Source organism: Mesoplodon bidens (assembly GCF_964165515.1).
Source record: "Mesoplodon bidens genome assembly, contig: HAP1_SCAFFOLD_401, whole genome shotgun sequence".
Taxonomy (NCBI): Eukaryota; Metazoa; Chordata; class Mammalia; order Artiodactyla; family Ziphiidae; genus Mesoplodon; species Mesoplodon bidens.
The window spans coordinates 247,749-269,129 of record NW_027672540.1 but is presented as its reverse complement, the minus strand read 5'-3'; the positions used below and the strand labels follow the sequence as shown (position 1 = coordinate 269,129).

The 21,381-nt window shown below is 55.4% G+C and overlaps 1 long non-coding RNA gene across 1 annotated transcript; it reads left to right on the top strand.

Annotated features, from left to right (window-relative positions):
- The first annotated feature begins 1,532 nt into the window (after positions 1 to 1,532).
- On the top strand, positions 1,533 to 19,101 carry LOC308610069. Its single transcript, XR_014014418.1, has 3 exons — positions 1,533 to 1,743; positions 18,448 to 18,576; positions 18,991 to 19,101. It is a non-coding gene; the product is annotated as an uncharacterized lncRNA (long non-coding RNA).
- The last annotated feature ends 2,280 nt before the right edge of the window (positions 19,102 to 21,381 follow it).

The window sequence follows — 21,381 nt, the reverse complement described above, 5'->3', positions numbered from 1 at the left end:
AGTGAGGACATAAAATGACTGCTGCTTCACTTCCCCTCCAGTCCCCTGTAAGAAACTCTGCTATATCCCACCCTACCCAGAGACATACAGAAAAGGAATGCTGGAAAGTGTGGTAAGGCCTAGCCAAGTGGCCACATCAAAAGGCCACCATAGCTCACCCCTTGTCAACCCATGCAAATCTCCTTAAACTGTATTCATCTCCAAATACTGAAAACAGCCAAGTCGTGCTTCCACCTAACATGGTACAAATATCCCAGGTCCAACTGAAAACAGATGAATCCCTTCCTCAGAAGAGATACAAAGTCCCTTGTTTGTCTTTGCATGATAGTCATTTTCTATTAATTCGTTCATACTCTCTCATTGATATCCTGCAGCTTAAATACAGAGATATAGTTATGTGGCAATGGGTCCATTCTCATGGAATTAATTAGTCTAACCATGGTTTTCCTTACAGAGCCACAGATGTAATGGTGGAATGGTCTAAGGGAGACTCAGTTATGGTGCCAGCTAGATGGCAATACCTTTCAGGGCTGAGGTGATATCTCCAGAGTGTTCTGTATGATCACCATTCCTTCACATATAGTGCTATATCTCCCACAGTCAGAGTTCCTGGGTCAGGGAATCAAGGGAGGAAAATGGGAGAGGCTCCTCCACTATCACTGCAAGTGATCCACTAGCAAAATATTTGCTTCTCATCTCCATGATGTTAAGTCCAGTGAGATCTTAGTACCAAGGAAAATAATGCTTCTGCCAGGGAACCTGACAATACTTTCATTGAAATAGAAGTTGAGAGTTTGACCTAGCCAGATGGGACTTCTGAATTAACAGGCAAAGACTGGGGTTTCTGCACTAGTTGGAGAGATCCTTCTATCAAGATGAAATTGGGTTGCTACCAAATAATGTGGGTAAAGGAGGGTCTGTATGGAATGCAAAAGATCCTCCAGGGTGCCTTTTAATACTTTCATTTCCTATGATTAAAGTCAGTGGAAAACTATCATAATTCAGGTTGGGCTGCTATGGTCCAGTTCCTTCAGGAATAAAGGTTTGGGTAAGTTTAGCAGGCAAGAATCTATGACCAACAGGAGTGCTTGCTGAGGGTATAGGGTGTACAGGATGGTAGTGGAAGAAGCTTGTTATACATACCAGCTATGATCATGTGATCAGCTGGAGAAACGCAGGCTGTAATAGTTATGAGTACTTCTTCCTTATTTTGATATGAATATGTTTGTGTGTATGTGTGTGTGATAAATCTCCCCCCTCCCACATACACACATCACATCACACATTTTTTTTCTTTTTGTTCTCCTCTTTCTCATACTCTAATCATGTAAAATAAGATATGTTAATAATATCTAACTCTGTATAACACAAAGAGCTATAAATGAGAATCCATAAAAAGTAGTATTTTATTGGCGAATATAAATGATGAAGAAAATTGAATGTTGACGATTTAGCCTATAAAAGAGAAAGCTAAAGGAACTATGTTTTAAGAAGATGTAAAATTTCTTCTAAAGTGAATCTAAAAGAAAAAAAAGGAAATAGAAAGGAAGTATGGAAAGGAGGAAGGAAACTCGGTCCAAGCTGGGGAGGGGAGGACAAGGGGCGAGGGGGACGCCACCCAAGTGGTCTGGGGTTCGAACCCAGATAGGCGAAACGCGCCGGGAATCGGCTGGGGAAACTCGGGCAAACCTTTTTGGGGAATCACCGCTCCGACACCCCACCGCCCAGGCGCTGCAACGGAGGGTGAGCGGAGGCTGAGCGGAGGCTGAGCGGAGGCTGGGGGAGCTCAAACTTGCGACAGCTGGAGGAGGCGGCGGCGGGCGGGCGGCTGGCTGTCGCCCGAGCGCTGCGCCTGCGGGGGGAGGGGAGGCGGCTGCTGGGAGGGAGGGAGGCCGGGCGGGCGGGCGAGAGGGCGGAGGGAGGGGGAGGAGGAAGAGGAGGGAACCAGGGAGGGGGGACGCGTTGGGATCGCGGCGTGCGGCGGCAGACGGAGCCTGGGCTCCCAGCGGCGAGGGGAGGCAGAGCTACGCTCCTTGCTGAACGCGGACCGAGCTCGGCGGCAGCGGGGAAGACGCGCCGGAGCCCAGACCGCGACCGAGAGCGGGAGCGAGGCGGCAGCGGCGGCGGAGGGGGAGCCCGCGAGCTGCCGGGCGGTGAGCCCAAGCCGCGCTGTCGCCGCGCAGGGAAGACTTGGCCAACACACTCACACACACATACACACCCAGCCCGAGCGGGCGCTCGCGGCTAATCGTCAGCATGGCGCTGGGGCTCCTGCCCGAGCGCGGGCGGCAGCAGCGGCGACGCGAGAGCTGCTGAGCCCGGCCCAGCCGCCGGAGCCCGGAGGATCGCGCGGGGCTGTCGCCACCTGCCCGGAGGCTTTGAGCCCGCCCCCGCCCCCACCCGGCCCAGAGCCCACCCCTCGGCGTGGCCGACCCCGAGGGCAGCCGGCTGGCAGCAGACGGCGAGGGAGGCGAGCGAGCGCGGCGCCGCGAGCGGGTTGCGGGCAGCGGGGGACGGCAAACTTTGCTGTTCGCCGCGCTTCCCCGGCCCGGCCCCTTCTCCCATCGCCAACGTCGCCACCCCACTTTCCTCCAACCCCGCACACCTCTCCCCACCCACCCCACCTCCCGTCGCTCCTCCTCGCCGCCTCGACTCTGCTCCGGGGAAAACTTCAAAGCGCCGGATCGCAGGCTCCCTGCTTACTCCCCGGCTGGGGATTTCAGGTCAGTGCCCGGAACACCTTTCCCCGCGGAGGCCGCGCGGGCTGGCGGGCGTGCGTGCGGCGGGCTGCAGTCGGCCCCCTCCCTCGGGGCCCAGACTAGCGGCGGGTGGCTCCTCTGACTCTCTGGCGTACCCCTCGAAGCTTGTGCCTCGCGTTTCACTTTGGCTGCTTTGCTCGCTTTCGTTTTTATTTCCTAGCTGTAAGTTATTAAAAATGCAGCCAACCTAAGCGGCCCGGCGTGGGCTTCGGGGAGGGAGGGGCGCGGCGGGGGTGGGGGGGCTGCCGCCCCGCTGGGGGCTGAGAGGAGAGCAGGGAGTTCGCGGATTGGAAGTTTGCAGGCAGTGTGTGTCTGTGTGCGCGGGAGCGCGGTCGTCGCTGAGTGCCGCGAGTCGGGCGGGGGGGGTGAGCTGGGCTGGAAGCTGGGAAGCTCGGCTCGGCGTTAGCTCGCTAGCAGGAAGGGGAGGGCGGCGGGTTCCCGTCTGCTTTCTTTTTCGACTCGGGAAAGAACTGTAAAAACCTCCAGCCGCCGCTGCCTCGTCTCACCTCTCCGGGGGCAGCTCGTTCTTGCTCGTGGAACGACGGCGTGTGCGTGCGCGAGGGTGTGTGTGGCGGGCGGCCCGGGCCGAGCCGAGCTCGACCTACCGCCAGTGCCGCGCGACTCGGGAGGGGAATCCCGGTTTTTTGTTTTTGGATTGCTCCAAAGCGTGAATCACATGGATTTAAAAAAATACTAGGAAATCGAGCAGAGCGAGGGGTTCCGACTCGGCCCGCCCGCCCGCCAGCCAGTCAGGTCAGACGCTTTGTTTTGTAAATGTTCTTTAAAAATTTTAATCTGCCACCCTGGTCCACCCGCACCTTCCCCGCGACGTCGTGGGGTTGGTTTTAAGTTTAAGATCTACCCCAGGGGTTGGGGTAGATCGTGCGGGGGCGGGGGCGGCGGCGGGCGCGGGGGCGAGACCTGGGTCCTCCTCTGGGTAGCGTGGAGTCTGGTGGAAAGCCCTGTAGGGCGTGTGCGAGTCTGCGGCCGGAGGAAGTTGGTCCCACTCGGAGGGCGTGCGGCGCAGAGGCTGAGGGCGAAGAGGAACTTGCGCACCCGGGCGCGATCCTCGGCCGAGGCGGGGAGAGCGAGGCGCCGCTGCGCCGCGGGGCCCGCGCTCGGAACAGGTGGGCGGCTGCGCTGCAGAGCCTCCGCCAACTAGGGGGCTCGGGGCGGCGGCGACGTGCTCCTGCTGTTGACCAAGCAAGCCCCGGGGCGCCGTGTGCGGAGTAGGGCGGCTCGAGGCACGCGTGGTCCCGACGGGCTTCCCGCCGCCTGCACTCTCGAGTGGGCACGTCCCCGGGTCCCTGAGACGGCTGAGCCTGGCCGCGTGTAGGCCGAAGCCGGGGCGAGGCTTAATTTGCAGTTAATGAATCTTTTCCAGAAAGTCCGCGATCTCCAGCCAGAGGCTGTGAGTGCCCGCGCGCACGAGGGCGCGCGCCGCCGGCGTCTAAAGGGTTGGGGGGTTGCGGGGATGGAAGAGCGAAGGAGGGGGGAGGGTTATGTGTATTTAAAAACAAACCTTAAAAAAAGAAACCAGCGCGCTTCAAATAGGTATTCGTACAGCCTCTTGTGTCTAGAGTAGACAGCTCAGGGTTTTAGCTGGGTTTTTTTGTTTGTTTGTTTCTTTTTTGAGAGAAGGCCAGAGGAGGGGTAGTGGTATTTGATTCTAGGGGTAGTCTCTGGAGAAAAATCCTTAAAATGACTTGGGAATAAAAACGAGGAGGAAATGGCCCACCCCAGAAGGTGGTGGGTGGTGAACGCAGACAGACTTGGGTATTTGTAGCCATCTGACACTTCCTGTGGCACTGGAAACGGACACCGCGGGCCGAAATCAATCCTTACGAGGTGTTGGATTCGGTTTGGCCAACAGAATTGCTTGTGTGGAGGTCATTTTAATTGTCGGCCTCCGAGACTCCTGTACGTGGACACTTGGAAAATACATTTGCTTCTCGACCCTTCCCACTCCACCCCCGACCTGTTATCTGGTCTGGGCTTTGCAGTGTTGGTTCCCGTGTTTATTTTGGGCATGATTTCACCGCGAGGAGGAAGGGGGGAGATGGCGGTGATTAATATGCCGTCCAGGTTTAACCCGAGGCTGGCCTTTAGTGTGCGGGTTTACGCCGCCACTCACCGGGATTGCCTGGGGTAGTGGAGGGGGGGGCGCGCGCGCGGGGTTCGGGCGCCAGGCGCTCCGCGGGCAGGTCGGGGTTGGGGCTCGGACGGCCCCAGCGCTGTCCTTTGAGGCGCTGTCACCAGTAGGTGACTGAGAGTTAATTAGGAAGTGTTCTCCGGATCAATGGGCCGCACAGCTCATTAGCGATTCTCTCCAGCCCTTTGCAGGGCCGGCCGGGCCTGTGCCTCCCACAGAGGCCGGGGCCCCGCGGCCCGGGCTGCGGAGAGCGCCTCTGGGAAGTGGGGAGGGATGGGCGGCGAGGGGCGACCGGGAGGCGAGTGTAACTTGGCCGGGCGGCGCGTTGCGTGCGGCGCCTCGAGGCCCGCACAGCCCGCTCTTTCTTCCTGCTCTCGGTCGCCTCGACTGTGTCTTTAACTCGCTCCCGCTCGCGTCGCTGCCTGGCTGCTCCTCCCCGCCTCCCTCGCCTATCTCTTGTTCTCTAAGCACGACGCCTGTGCTCCCCGCCCAGTTTGGGATTAGACAAGATAAAAATAGGACTGCCCAGCGCACAGAGCTGTGACTGTGCCCCGGCAGCCGGGCTGGCGGGAGCGCTGTGGGCCGGGGCCGGGGCAGACCCGCTGTGCGCTCGGGGCAGCCCGAGCCCGTAGAGTCCCACCCCGACCCTGCAGGCGCGGTCACGCTCCAGCGTTCTGTCCGCCGGGAACCGTGCGGGCAGGGGGTCCTGGGTAGGGTCTCCGCGCTCTCGCGGGTGTTGTTGGTGTGCCTGTGATAGATGGGTCTAGACAGGCATGCAGGCTCCCTCCCGGCTGAAGGACGGGAAGCGGGGGGCGGGCCGCGGAGGCGGCGGCAGACTCCCGTGAGCGAGCGAGCCTTCGGGCCCAGCGACCAGGGTGGAGGGAAGGCTGCGAGGGTTTCTCTTAACCCTTTAAAGACGATAGGGAGAGTGGGGGTGGGGAGTGTAGTAGAAATTCCTGGAGGCAAAGTAGCCCCCTGGGGAGAGGAGGCGGGAGTCTGGGCTTAGGGTTTTCCTTTCTCTTCTGTGTATGCAGTCTCACATCCTGGTACATTGGGCTCGATTCTTCGACGAACCAAACGCAGCTGCTAGGTGATCTAATTTGACCCGATACTTCTCAATGGGGAAGGTGTGAACACACACGGTGGGCACCCTCACTTAAGGAACTGAGTTGGGGAGATGCAGAGGTTAGACCTTACCGTTCCCAGCGGCCCAGTATGTGAAGGTCTGCTCAGAGCTTTAGTCAGTGGGGCCTCTGACCGAGAGTGTTGCCTACCAAAGACCCAAGCCTGAAATGCCTGGCCAGTGCATACAGGTATGCGTCGGAGAGAGCAAAGGGGTCCTTGAGTTGTCTATGTAAATAAAAACACTTTTAACCATGAACTTGTGGAGAGTTCAAATAAGATATGTGCAGGGAGGCAGCCTCCAAACAGGAGTTGGACAGTGATGTGTACAAGATCGATCATTTGTATACACATCCATGGGGTCAACATTGAATGGGTCTAAAAATTTAATACAACTCCGCAGGCATTGGTCTCGTTCTTTCCCTGAGGTAGAAATTGGTGGGTGGGTTACCCTATAGAGAAATGAATCATTAGTCACACTCCTCTCTCCTTCCCCCTCCTCTTCCTTTTAGGGTTTGGAGTCTTAGGGGATCCTCTAGTTACATTAAACTGCAAACCCATATTGGTCTGGGAACGAGCCCCATTATAGGCAAAGCAAGAATGTAAGTCGTGGGGAGGTGTACGTATTAGACAGGAATGCACAGATTAAGATGTGCGCCTGAATGACATGTGCTGAGACAAATCAAGACACTTGGGCTCTGGTGCCCACATGGAACAAGAGATACAGAAGAGAGAAAGAACTGGCCGCGAGGAATGTAAACATGGGTATGCAAATACTGAGACCTAGAGCGAGATTCTAGGAGAAAATCCCAGAGTTTGTTGAGCTGGAAACTGGAGCAGAATTTCTGTAAGTTCGTTCGAGAGACAAAAGCCCATTTAAAGGTGTGAAGAGGGTCACTTGGAAACACAAAAAGCATTCACATGCATACATCCATGCTTAGATACACAGGCTGAATGACAAAAACTCCTCAATGCCTGATGAAGATTTTCCTGCCCGGTGAGACAGAGCAGGGCACGGAAGTGTGGGCCACACGACCACATTCGCACACTCATTCACTGGGAAATACTGTGTCTTCGGCTAGAGGGAAACTGAGGGCGACGGTGCCTAGCTAAGGGTGGATGGCCCTTGGTTACTAAGATTGCTTCTGGTTATAGTTTCTTCGCATCTAGAGTGGGGAAGAGAGTATGTCTTGAGCAGGTAGGAGGATTTCTGAAAGATTTTTGAGTTCTGGACCCTGAGAGGATGGATGGTGGAGGAAAAAGAGGAGTAGCTTTGCATTCTGGGTCGGAAGCAAGGGATGTTGCGCTCCTCTAAGCCCTGTTTGCTAAGGTGGCGCAGGGCCTAGTGAACTGAGAGAGACTGAACCGAAAGAAGTGCGAAGCTCGGCCTCTGGGCGGAATCAAGGGGGGAGGTATGCTTTCTTTCCCTTTTTTTTCCCCCCTTGAGGAGACCGTGCGGGGACGGCCAGCGTAGGGAGGATTAGCAGGCGCCTCTGTGACCCCAGACGCGCGCGTAAACTCGGCTTGGGTTTGATTTGCCCGCGGCGTCGATTTGCCACGGTCCCTCTTTGTCTGAGCCCAGCCGGGAATTCCAGCTTTTATTGGGAAGACCGCACTCGGGTGGAGCCCGCGCTGGGTCGGGCATGACAGCCGGGCCCGCGGGGCTGGGCAGGAGGCTCGCCGGCCTCCGAGCCGCCCGAACCCCAGGACGGTCCTCGGGAGTGCCCAGCAGCCCCGGCAATGCCACCTCGGTGGTTTCCTCGAGGGCGGCGGGCCCGGCAGACCCAGCCCGGCGGGGCGGGGGGCCTCACTTGGGCCGCCGTACCGCCCCTCTCCCCGCTGGCCCCACCGCTCCCCCGCCCGCCCGAGGAGCTCTGAAGGCCCTTTGTTAAGCTCCAGGGTCACACCCGTGCCCCGGGGGCCGCGCGGGGGCGGGAGGACCTTCTCCTGGCTGGAGGAGCCCGGCCCGACCGGGCTGCCTCGCCCGAGTGTACGGCCGGCAGGATTCCGTCTGTTTGCAAGGCTGGCTGCGCTGCCGGGGCCTAGATGGTGGCGCTGGCTTGAGAAGCAGCCGGGGCAGGAGTGGAAGGTCTTCTCAGGCCACCCCCGTGGCAGCCAAGCCGCCTGTGCCCCGAGCACTTGGCCGTGGACGTCTCCCAACCTCCAGCCCGGCCCGACGGCTTTCGCTGGTTGCCCCCCATGTGTTCCTCCGGAAGGGATAGCTGACTTTCTGTTGGATGGGAATTAACCAACGAACTTTCCCCCCCCGCAACGTTTCTGTAGAAGGCCCCCTTTCCCAGCGCAGGCTCATTTCCGCCGGCCCCTAGTCGAGGGTGTTGGAAATGGGGGGGGGCGCGTCCCCGCACTTTGTTATTTCTTAGAACCATGTCTCCCCGGCCAGCCATCGCCCCTCAGCACCCATGGGCTCTGGCGCCCCGTGATTAGACTAGCGGGGAAGTCCGCTAGGAGAAGATCCTGACAGCATAAAATAGAATTTGATCTAAAAGACAGTTTCCAGTATAATCTCATTATGCATCACAGACTCCCGGTGTTATTTTGTGGAAGGCGGACAATGATCAATTTACATTGACCCGGGGCTGGGCGAGCTTTTAGATGGTAATTGCCATATTGATTTGCATGCAAAAAGGAGACCTGCTAAAATTAAAGACCGGAAGCTAAATGAAACTAAATTTCTTGTCTAGGTGCAAACCAGAGGAACTACTGGGGGGAAGAGGGTGAGTCAGGTCAGGGTGCCAGGGGCAAGAGCAGGTGAGAGGCCCAAGAGCTCCGGGAGGTCACAGATTTGGGAGCGATCTTTGCCCTGGTGATTTCAAAACGTGAGGAGGGGGCTTGTATAGGGTATGGGGACCCAGCAGGGAAAAGTTATAAACAGGCACTATTGCATTGAAGGCACTGGGATCTTTTAATGCTAATAGTAACTGCGAGGGGGGAGGAGAGGTTTATAGGGTTATAGGGGTCTTCCTGCACCATTTCCGGCACCCCCCATTTCTATTGTTCTACCCGAGCGCTCATAACCGTGCCAAGAGCACCCAAATTCTTGCATCTGAAGAGTTAAATTTTTTTTTAAAGACAGGCCTTAAACTTCCCCCGCCCCCCCTCCCCCCGCGTCTGGTCTTTCGAAGAGAGCGAGAGTAGGGGGCGGTTCTGCATGCCGCTGCGGGCAGGCCTGGACCTTTGGAGGCTGCGGGAGTTCCTCCCCGGACGCAGCAGCAGCCCCAGACTCGGCCGCACGCCGATCGCTTTGGGAAGCGGCTCGCTCCAGGTGGCCCAAGTGGCGGGGGCGGGGGAGGGTCTGCCGGGGCCAGGGACTCACGGTGCCCGGGGGCGGGGGTCACCTCCCTGGAGGTTGGAAGGGCCTGCACGGAGGGTGTGGAGGAGGGAAGGCGGGGGCTGGAAATCCTGTCCCAATCAGCGGTGATGGCCAAGGCCGGAAAGTTTAAAAAAGAGAGAAAGCCACTGGCTGCGAGCCAGGGGCTGCCGGGCCGCCGGGGCGTGTTTGGCTGACTAGAGGGGTGAGGACCCGGCTCCGCCATCGCCTCGGTCCCTCCCGCTGCGGAGGCCCTGGCCTGCCCCAGGCGCTCCTGGAGCCATTTCACACATCCGGAGCCTCGGCCACTGGAGGAGCCACCCGCCCGGGGCCGGGAAGCCGCAGGGGCGGCTGAGTGTCCGGCGCTCCTGCCCGTTCCCCTTCCCACCGAGCTGAGCTGGAGACGGCCCTCGGTCGTGGAGCCTGTGGCGTCTGTGGCATCGGGTGTGGATGGTTCCCGGAGCTTCTGAAAGCCCGGGGCAGACCAGGAAATTGAAGATGGGGTGGGGAGGGGATGTTGAGCGCTGACCCTGCGCTGCTGGGATGAGAAGTTGGGGAGAGGAGAGATAACCCCAACCTCCGGCTTGTCTCGGGACTTGGCTTTTTGGGGGGACCCCCAGGAGTCCAGGAGGGTCCAGCATCTTGCAAGCCGCTTCCCCCTCAGTTGCCTCCCCAGCCCACTTTGGTCCCTGAGTTTTTCATTCAAGTCCTAGGAAAGGTAGATGTAGGCAGTCTTTCCAAAGGGCTTTTGCTCTGTCTAGATAATTTGATTTATTGCTTTATGTGGCAAGCCTTCTTCTAGTTCCAGGTGTCAGCACTTTTTATAGAGACCTAAGAGTAGCACCCACCTCCCACTGCCTGTTCTGGGCTCCTGGAGGAGGGGAAAGTGGAGCCTTGTTGGGAACCCCTGGCCTCACACCAGGGTGTTCCAGTGTAGGGAGATGGGTAGGATGTTGGCAGAAATTTCGAAAGACTTCACATGGACCAAGAGATTTCTGGGTGTAGGAGAAACTAGGGTGCGGGCTCCTTGTGGACCGAATTTCATAGGTGTTAAGTGCTATCCTTTTACTCTGTATTGGAGTACAAGGGCCAAGGAAGGCTTCCGAACTTCTTGTGGATTCTGGATGGCACAATTTGACCAATAATTGGCTCCTCTCCTCAACTCCAGGACTGAGTTTGACCGTGGCCCATTTTTACTAGCTGTGTGACCTTGGGGGCAGGTTATTTATGGCCTCTGAGCCTCAGTAAGTTTCTTCATTTGTAAGACTGGGAATAATTTTCCACCTTTAGGATCAAAGAATACTTGGCACATAGTAGGCCCGGAGGATTAGTAATTGCTTTGAATGACTGGTCAGATTCCTATAGGTTGCTTCTCCATCCCCTGCTGCCCCTGAGATGCCCGAGCCCCCCCCCCCCGCCGCAAGACCTGCGTAGGCCAGTGTCTGGGGGCCAACCTGCAGGTTAAGCTCCCCTCCAAGGGTATTCCTGAGGCTATTCCTCCAGGTCTGCCTCCGTGGGTTCCTCTTTCCCTTTGTTACAGTTCTTTGCATTCTGGGCTTTAAAGGAATCCATATGAAAAGGCTGGGATTTTTTTTTTCTCCCCCTAAGTGGGATCATTTATATGGTTAGGAATTGATTCCAGAACCGGTATCTAGGTGCTCTTTGGCAAGTCCTCCCGTCATTCTTTCGGGGAGAGGGAACAGCAGCGGCTGGAGGGGAGAGACCTGGTGGGAAGAGGTGAAAGGGTCTGGCCCACTGCAGGGGCCAGAGGTGCTGTGGTTTGTCTGATAGGGATTAAGTCTGGATGTTATGAGGTCTCAGTGTGGTTTTCAATAAAAGTCTGTCAGGGATTGCTTCTTTTCTATCGATATGTATTTAAAAAAATTACTAGCATGAGAAGAAAACCAGACCTGTATGGATCCAGGCCGGTAGTGAGCTACTGTGATCAGGTTTCCTACTAGACTCCCAGAGGGGAAGTCAGCGTTTGATTGAAGCTACACTTGGTTCTTGACTCTCTGGGGATGCCTGCTCTGAAACAGGAGCGCTCCCTTTCTCTCCTCCCCCACCCCATCCCCCTTTTCCCTTCTTCCCCTAAAAGCCTTTGTGCTGAAAGAGCTTCAGTAGGCATGAGTCCCTGGTACCTCTCTAAAGAATGCCTTTCAGCCTTTGCTGACATTGTTTTGTGAACAGTGGGTTTTACCAGGCCAGCAGTTTTCCCCCCATCTTAGCTCACTATTTTAGAGGTTCGAGTATGCGCAGGATGCGCCCAACTGCAGTGCTTTCCAGTGTGTGTAGCCAGGGCCTTGCCTGTAATCTGAAGACACCTTAACCTTTGCCCTAGGTGCCCCCCCCGGGGGTGGGGGTGGTGAAGGTGGGGAGAGCAAGGACAGGGGATCGTTGTTGAGTGTCTGTTTGTTTTCTCCAGCCACAGAGGCAGAGGGGTGGAGTGGGGCGAGCCCGAGAGTACGTTCCAGCCTTGGGTCTGATTTAAAACTTGGTTTAATTGGAGAAACTCTTAGGCATTTAACAGTTCTGTACAAATGCAAACTTGAAATAGCTCTAGGCCTACGTCAACTAGGAAAGAATAAATGAAGTACAGAGATGTCCAAACTATGTAAATCCTAGAGTTGTCTGCCCTCCCATAAACACATGACAAGTGCCAAGGCATTTCCAGTCAAAACACCCATGGAACCAGCAGCCTCCATCCTTTGTATTTATTATTTTATTAACAGCATTTTACACAGCATTTAACAAGCACAGCCTGCCTGCTTTCCACCACGGCTCTCAGCAGACTGAGGGGTGGAAAACAGATGGGGGTGGCGAGGAGTGGTCTCTAGAAGAGACTTCTAAGCTGGAGAGATCTCTTCAGATGGGCAAGGAAAAGGAACATTTGGGGTTCCTTTCTCCTGGCCCCAAAGAGAAGACAAAAGTAATGCTTTGGAGGAAGAAATCCCCTCTCCCTTTTCCGGAGGAAAGTTGTGCAGATGTGGTCTGTCTAGTCTCCACTTGGATTCCAGAAGGTGTGAAGCAGGGTCTTCTTTCCCAACACTCTGCCCATCAGTTATTGGTGCTTTTCAAAGAATAAGTATTTGTCTGCTATCATTATTCTATATCCTGGTGGAAAGTTTATAACGAAAACTAATGCCTTTCTTAAGTCATAAAATGAGCCTTGTATGATTATTTAATTAAAATCTATTTAAGGACCGATCAGGCATGTAATTTGCGCTAATAATGACGATTATGGAAATGTTCGACTTAACCAAAAATCATAAAAGGAGACATTTTGGTCAGTGGGGCGACCAGGAAGGATTCAGGGAGTTGGACGGTTTTCCGAAACGCACGAGGCTTTGGGCTGCAGAAAGTGCCGGGCTGCCTAGCCTCTGGGACCACGGTAGAGAGGGCTGCAGGACCCCAGGCCTGGCCGGGGCAGGCCGACCCACACTTTGCTGAGCAGAGAAACCGACCCTGGGAGTCTGAACAACCTTTATTCCCAGCTGAGGAAATGGGGGAGGGGGCCTGGGAGGAGGAAACTCTGGGAGAGCTGATGAACCGCACAGAACTCTGCGCGAAATGGCTGTGTTCTCTTGCTTTAACAATCAGCAGCGACACACGCATTGCTGCCTCGGCTAGCCTTGGCTGGAGCCTGGAGGGGTGGGGGGAGGGGGGTCTCTTGTTCCGGAGAAACCTGCCAGCTGCTGGGCTTGGTGCGAAGGCAGACACAATGCTGCTGTTGTTGGTTTGATCTCTAACTGGATTGTTAGTCTGGCTTTAACTGTGTGGTAAGGGGGGAATGTGAAGGCTGTTTACAGCGAGTGCAAATAATGTGACAGCTGTTGGTGCACGAGCAGAGCTGTGCCTCCTCGGCGCTCACACAAAGCGCGCACTATGCAGGCCCGCGGAGAGCTGCAGAGGTGGCCGCCCCTTGCTGGCCCGGGAGCCCTCGGATGCGCTGCGAGAGAGCCCTGGGCGGCGGCACCCGCCCCCCCCGCACCCCGCGACATGCATCTTTCTGGCTCCTGGGATCGTGGTGGACGTGCGCGCTGGTTGGTGTGTTGTGGTTTAGGGAACTTGTTAGGCAGAGGTGGCAGGAGAGGGCCTGCGGGGTCATGAGTGTCAACTGTCTGGAGGGGTTTGGCCGGGATCTGTTGACCTGGGGCCTCAGTGGCTTGTGACCGGGTTGTTAAGATTTGGGAAAATAACTTTCCGCCCTAAAGCAAGCCTGTTGGAAAGAATGTATTATTAACTGAAGGCTTTCTGGAAATTGCAGAGGCTCTGAAGGCCGTTGTTCTTCCTCTGAAATGGCCCTGTTATTCAGACAAGTTCAAGAGACGGGCGGCCGCTGTGTTCTATGCCCTCGGCCCTGTTTCCTGGATTGGAAACACAAGTGTGTAGGTTCAGGACCCGAAGGGGGGTGAATGGGGGTGGGGAGGGGTGCAAGTCGGCTTTTGATCACCCGCCTCCCTTTGCCTTCCCGGTTTTTAAGAGCGCGCTTGCCTTTCAGCTGCAGGACCAACGGTGCTGTCTTGAGCTCTGCCCACAGCGCCACCCACTCTGTGACTTAATCAACTAAATGCCCAGAGCCCGGCCTTCTCTGAGTTCCTGGTCCTCTGCCAGGCACTGCGGGGAGGCGCCAGGGTGGGAGGGAGAACAGTTGGTGGGTGGCAGCAATAGCCCGCTGGGCCGGTCCAAGCTGGCGGGGCTCAGGATGGTCCAGAAGATGGGCCTGCCCCTGGGCTGTCCTGGGGCAAGCTGGGTGTAAACACCACTCCCCCCAACCTCAAGGTTGAAGGCTTCCGCAGCCCTGGCCCCCGGGCTTTGGAGGATCATTTAGAGCTGACTTAACTCTATATCCTGCCCTTCTGTGTGACTTCGGCCCCTGAGTGTACAGCTTGCAGGATATCTGCAAATTATGGGTCCACCTCCGCCCCACCCTGCCCCCAGATCTACTCTCTGGGTTATAATGTGGACTTCTACATCTAGTTGGGTTCCCTAGTGGGGAGCTGGGAGATGCTTCTGGAATGATACATGAACTTCGGTGCCAGTTCTGTAAACTGGTCTCTTTTTATGACGTGTGCCATTTTCTGTAGGAATGTTGCTTGCAAAACGAGTTTCGCCTTGGAGGAAAAGGGGAAAGATAAACAAGCCTGCAACGCCAAAGCGTTGGCAGTCTTTCCCTCCTTCCAGCTCTCTTAATGCAGCCGGGCTGCATTTCCAGGATAAGACTCGTGCTTGTGAAGAGGGACTCTGGTTGGCTTTTTTTTCCCCCGAAGCAAACGCAAATCAGAGAAAAGTAATTTTCTTTCAACGATATGCAACGTATTAGTCTCTTGTTATCGTGCTCCGAGGCAGGCCTCATTTGCGCGTCTGCCAGCTCGCTCACATCTGCTCGGCGCTGTTTGGGGCATTTTAACCTTGGTGGTGTCGTGTCTGGTCCCACGGATCAAGGAGGAGTAATTAAGCTCTGAACAGCTAGAAAAATTCACGGGCCCCCACGTCTACCGCAGTTTTCCCACAGCTTTGTTTGGGGGTGTTCCGGGTTCCAAGATGAACAGACGTGGGGTTCCTATTGTTCCTCGTAAAGAAAGTGGGCGCCCCCGTCCTCCTCTGACCCTCACCCCCAGCCTTCCCAGGACTCCCAGGCTGCACACAATCAGCAGGGAAGCCGGGTGCAGATCACAGGACCCTGTGTTTTATGCATCTTTCATTCGTAAAAAGTTCCTTTGTGCTTCCTGTGTGTACTAATGATAGCTGTCGTTAATAGCTTTCTGGTATAGCGTTCCTTGTGGGGGGAGGAGTTTGCAGTGAGTTCACTTTATTTCTACAAAGCCCTGATGGAGGCTGCAGTGCAGTGACACCCCCTCTAGAGTCGTGGTCTATGGATCGTTTATTCTGGATTTGTTTCCAGGTTGTGTAGACTCCAAGTGGGATCCCAGCCTGTAGGGACCAGACCCGGGGGGGTGTGGAGGGTGGGTGGGCGGGGAGGAGTGGAGTAAGGTCGATTAATTGCATTCAACCGAGGTTTCCTGTCCTGGGCTGCTGCCTCCTGTTGAGGGACACCAGCTTCCAAATGGGGCCCCCTCTTGCATACACGCGTGGTTGTGTGTGGCACAACCGTGAAAGAAAGTGAAAGGAACAAAAAGCCGAGGCCTGGCGTGGGGGGGGGGCGGGTTGGAAGGGGGAAGGGGAAGTGTCTGAGGTTGGTCCAAGAACTGACGGGGGGCCACGGCTCTGTTTTGGGGGAAGGGGGTGTGTGGCGGGCAGCCCCGGTTTGGCAGCGGCTCTCCCGGTCGATCCTTGCTGGTGCCCCCCTCCCCAAGCCCCCGAGCCCCCTTTTACAGTTGGCTACACCTGGCTTGCATCTTTGAATCGGGGAAGGTGGGGGAGGCGTCCACGGAGAGAACACTCCAGACTGGCCGAAGGGAGCGCAGGACGATGGGCTGGAGCGGTCTCCAGTCAGTGCCCACTCCCCTGGGGCGCGCCGCCGCACATCCTGGGTTCTCCGTGCGCCCACCCAAAGTTGCTTTTTGTCAGAGATTCAGCGGCAGGCGCCTGGGAAGGGGGAGCCCAGAGGAGCGCGCGGGCGGGGTGAGCTGGGGTCGGGCTAGCCGAGAGATCCGGGGGTCCTGGAAGGTCGGGCGGGGGGTGCGTGTGGGGGGTCGGCCCCGCGCGGGGACCTGGCGGAGGAGGGGCGAGGAGCCTGCGGCAGCGCGGGTGTGTGTGGTGGGAGAGAAAATCCCTTTGTTGCCGACCAATCCGTGCTCAGGGCTGAGGCGGGGGAGGGGGCGCCCTTCCCCCACTCGCCGCCGCCGCTGCCGGCCAAGTTCACTCCCGACTGACCCGAGTGGCTCGCGGCGCTATCCTGGCGCCCTGGGAGGAGGCAGGGAAGGTTCTGGTTGCTCAAAAGGTCAGGGCCAGCCACGTGAGTTTCCCGTCCCCCACCCCGTCACACCCGCACTCCTGCTCCGCAGCTCTGTTACTAATGCAAAACTTGGGTCGTGAGTGGGGACGCCTCTGGAGGCGGCGACAGCCATGACTTGGAGTGTGCCAAGAGACAGCGCCTGGACAGGCTGGATCACTCCTCCCACCCCCCACTCCCCCCCAGCACCCATGCCCGGCTGCAGGACCCAGTCGGGCGACCTCCTTCAGCCACACCCCAGGAAGCCTGCGACCCTCCCCCCGACCTGGGGGCATCCTTGGGGTTCCCCTCTCCCCACTGCTACACATACTGGGGAAAACATCCCAGGAGGACTTGCCCCAACGCTGCACACCCTGGACCGCTTTTTCTCATCTCCCACCTCCTCGCGGCCCCCAATGCTAAAATAGGAACTTCTTCATCCCTCCCTTCCTTGACGCCAGTAGAGAAGTGCCTGTCTGTGACTCAGTCTGCGCTTGGAGCAGTCCCAGGAAGGGCTCCCGTGCCATCAGTTTTGGGCTTCCATGAAAGCCACACACTCTGCAGAAGATCACCCCTCCCTGGCCCCCTCTGTGTCCCTGCCTCAGCCTTCCCTCTGCCGCAAGGAAACTATATAGCCATTCTGGGGTTTGTTTGTTACGTAGAATGTTTAGTGGAGTCAGATGCTGTTTAATGGGTTAGATGTGGCCTGCACCAGCTATTGCCAGGCAGAACTCAAGTCCATAGTGCAGTTTAATCCTCTGGAAAACACGGTGCCAAAGATTTACAGATGAGGGGGCCAAAGTTGAAGAGGTCCGGCCACCTGCCCAGAGACACGCCATGGATGAGAGTGGGAGCTGGGAGGCTGTGGTGACTGCGCACGCGCGCGCGCGTGTCCTCCACAGAGAACCAGCCATGCCCGTGCAGTGAGAGACACCCCTTCCCCGAAGAGGTCCCCAGCCTACGGAGGGCCGTGGCACATGGCATGCTGGCTGGGAGCCCTGCCGTCTGCCCGGCCTTCTGAGCCAGAAGCTCCCCAAAACCCGTCCAGGTGTTCTTGGTCACTAACTGGATAAGTGCCTGATGCGGCATGGGGTGCCTAGAGAGTGAGGCCCTAGGAAGGGGCACCGTTAGTATTGGAGTGGAGTTGGGATGGTTTGGTGGCGCTGCTTCCCATTCCGTCGCTGTCACTTGACAAGCGTGCTGTGCAGACTTGAACCAATCCATCAGCGCCTCAAGGGCGGAGGCAGTGGAAAGTGGCCCGGTGCCAGGAGGAGCTGGGGTGGAGAGAAAGGAGAGGTGGCAGGAGTGGCCTGGTGCTGCCTTCCTCCCTGCGCTCACGCCAGCCTCTCACGGCCACTGCTCCTTCCTTTGCAATCTGTTTGTTGCCTGCCAAGGGAAGTCGCCTTTAAAGAAAAAAAACAAAACAAACGTTCTCTCCTTCTCCTCATTCCATAATGGTGTCTTCATAGCAGGAATCGGCAGAACGGTGGTGGGTACAGCTGGGGACCCGTGTGCCCCCTCGTGTCTTTTCACAGAGGGCCAAGGTGCCCTCACTCAGGGATGCCGAGGTTGGGGGGACAGCTCCTAATCTTGGTCCCTCTGACCTCTTTCTGCCAATCAGGCTCTTCTCCCCAGCGTCCAGGCCAAGCTCGGATGCTAATCATAACTCTTGGCTCCCGGACCAGATGACTGCCCAAGTCTGTCGAGGGAGACTCAAGCTCTCCTGTGCTTGCCCCTAGGGCCAGACCGAAAGCCGGAGACCACGCGGCGAGTCTGCGTTTTGCAAGCCGGGTCTCTCCCAGAACTGGGTGTTCAGCGGGCAGCCACCACAATTCCTGGTCTGTTCTTCAGAAACCAGACCCTCCTCCGTCTCCCCGGCTGACCCCTTCTCTTGGCCACCTTCCCTCTTCATCCCTATCCCACATCCTTGCCCCCTTCTCTCCACTGCTGGAAAAAAGGGTTAAAACCCAGAGCCAAGGTGTAGCTTAGCAGCTCCCACTGGAAACAGGTTGGTGCTTGTAAAGTGCTTTTCATGGACTTCACACATCTTGGCACTTCCAGAAGCATCACCCACCTGTGGAAGAAAAGGGGGGGGGGGTCGTTGAGAAATAAGGGCAGATGAGCCTCTTATATACAGCAGCAAAGCGCCTGCTCTGTCTGTCATCTAAATCACGTCATTTGCCCCCTGCAGCATGACCCACAGCCAAGGGTGAGGGAAGTCACTTTTGAAGAACTTTTCCTTGGAGGTTAAAAAAAGAAGAAGAAGAAAGTAAGAAAGACCCCCAACTATTTCAATAGCCGCTTCTAGAAGAGGAATGGGGTGAGCGTGGCGGTGTCTCTGACCCTATCTGTGTGTCCCTTGTGCCCAAGATCCCCTTAGTTAGTTCTACATCCCAGAGAGATGGGGGGTGGGCCCGTTTCTCAGTGATGGTGGGGTGTACGCAGTACGGCCTTTGCCCAGGATGAGGGTGTTCCTGCCCAGGATTTGGGCTGTCATTCTGGAGAAGGGCCTCACACCAGGCAGGGCCCCCGGCTCCTTGGCCCTTTCCGCTCAGGTCCATCTTTGGCCTGGAACCTGAAGAGTTAAGAGTCTTTAGCTCGTTGCAATGAAATTATGGCTGGCAGTGGCGCCGCTGTTTGTTCAACAGACCTCCAGTTTTAAACAGTTCACAAAAAGTTCATGGGGCAGCTAAAGATTATAAGTGTGTGTGTGGGTGTGTGTGGGTGTGTGTAGTCAGCAGGATCCAGTACTGAGCCTTGCCCCTCCTCCTCTTGTTTCTTCACGGCCAGCCCCCCGCCCCGCCCCCACTCCCGTGACACTGGACCACGCTCGGGGCCTCAACCCTCCATCTGACCCTGTGCACGTAAGAACACTTCATCCTGACACTGGGTGTTATTTATCTGTGCGGCGTTAATATTGAAAACCCCACCAGACAAGACCTGGAAGGGCGGGGAGAGGCTTTGAAAGCACCCCGTGGTCCCAGGTGTCTCTAAACTGCATTCCCCTCTCATGCTAAGTCCAGGCCGCCCTTTCTAAAGAAAAGCCCTTTCAAGGGAAGGGGGCTGCTGGCCCTTTTTGAGGGGAGGGGAGAGGGCTCAGTAGGATGATTGTGGCAGCGGCCTTTCTGTTTCCTCAGTCAGGTGCTCAGAGGTCCTTGTCCCAAGGTGACAACTAAAGGAGACATGTAAGAGGCAGCTTGTGTAAGTTTTGAAGACTGGAGCACCAGAAGATTGGGGCTTCGAGGGCACACATGCTTCGTCCCTCATCCTTTTCTTAAGGGTTTGGTGGAGTGACCCTTTGGCTTCTGGTATAATGTCCAAATTTCATCATGACACCCAGCCAGGGGGTGGCATGGTGTGGTCCTCCCACTGCAGCCACGGCCAGGACACTTGCACCGAGGAATGTTGCTCCTCCACCTTTTAGATGAGGCTTCCCTGGACATCTTCCTTTTGGTCTTCCTTTTGTTAGAAGGGGCTGCAGGGGTTAGGGAGGGGAAACTTTGTTGAACGTGCCTTCTGGTCGGCCCTGCACTAGTGGTGGCCTGCCCCCAACTTGATTTGTATGTTCGAAACACGGAAGAACAGCCCGTGAGCCCCGCACAGAACCTTCCTTGATGCCCAAGTCCATCTGAGTCCACCTTTTCGGGGCACTGTGGCCAGCCACTGGAAATGCCCCAGTCTGTCTGAAGAAAGGGACGCTTCCTAAAGAAATAGCTTCTCTAAAATCCCACCAGGCCGGACACAACTGGGAGATCCCTGCCTCTCCTCCAGCTTCATCGTTGAGCTCTAACTCCGCGCCGTGTGTCTGCGGCGTGGGGCTCTTGATGAACAGACGGTGTTCTCTTCTGTATAGGGGCCGACGGGGATGCTGGTGGACAAAAGCCTGTGTTAGGACAAAGAAATGCAGAGGGATAGCCTGGCTGGCTTTGGGATTCATAACATATCTTTGGGATCATAACATATCTAACAAGATATAGCAATCTTTTTTGATTTTTTTGAAGTTTAAACAAATAGTGTACTCTGCATGAATTTTGTCTTTCAACTGAATCATTCTAATGTGGAATTTATGATGCTATAGTACTAGTTTACAAAGAAAGTGGAGTAGGCTTCACATATCTCCATATCTTATATTGATGGCACTTAAATTCTAATACCAAACTGTTATTGTTTCATAAACTAGGAGAAAATTGAGCTGATAACGAGCAGGAGAAGCTGGCAGAAACAATAGATTTTCTACTCTTTCTTTCTATTGTGTGTAAGCCTAGTTACCCTAGTTGACCAGTTAATGACAACACATAATGAAATTTTCCTGGCTGCTAATTAATTAGCTCTAATTTCACTAGTTTTGTTACTGGTAAGGCTTCCACTAATTCTATGTGTGAATGTCTTCTTACCCTACTCATCCTATTTTCCTCTTTGAGCTTCCTCAAATGTAGAGAACCCATTTGATTGACTTAAGAGTCAGAAGAGACTTACAATCAGAGAAAAAGCAAAAAAGAATGACTATAATGCCAACTAGTATAACTATTAATTAGAACTTATGTTTTGAGGATTTTCAGACAGAAGAGGGGTAGAAATGATAATAGTTTAGTTTTAGGAAAGCTGTAGTACACAAATAGAACCCCAAATCACACCACAGATAATTTTCCAGGAATTTAATATATCTGATATACACTCAATTTGTGCCCATGAATGGTGAGCAACTGGAAGTAAAGGAGAATCACATAGTTACATTTCTGGACAAATCAGGTTATCAGAATGATGCAATAATGACAGTTTACCTCAGTCACTTCTTAGGCTTTCTTATTTACTATGCTAAATGTTAAATGAGATTCCTGAGTAAAAGCATTACAATGACTTCAGCATTGTGGGACACGAAACACAGTGAGAACTCAGAGCAGGGAAGGAAATAAGTCAGGTAAGCAGGAAAAAGAATTGAAAGAGCTGAAAGATGTATTACTTGGCTGTCAGGTGTTAGGAGAGTTTATTTGTGCTTCTTCTTAATCTTCATAACGCTCTTGTCAGAATGGTAGTAACATACCCATTTTTTTAGATGAGCGACCTTTAACTGTAGGTTGCACTTGATTGTCTGCCAGGTTTTCAAGTCTGTGATGGGGACAGTAAT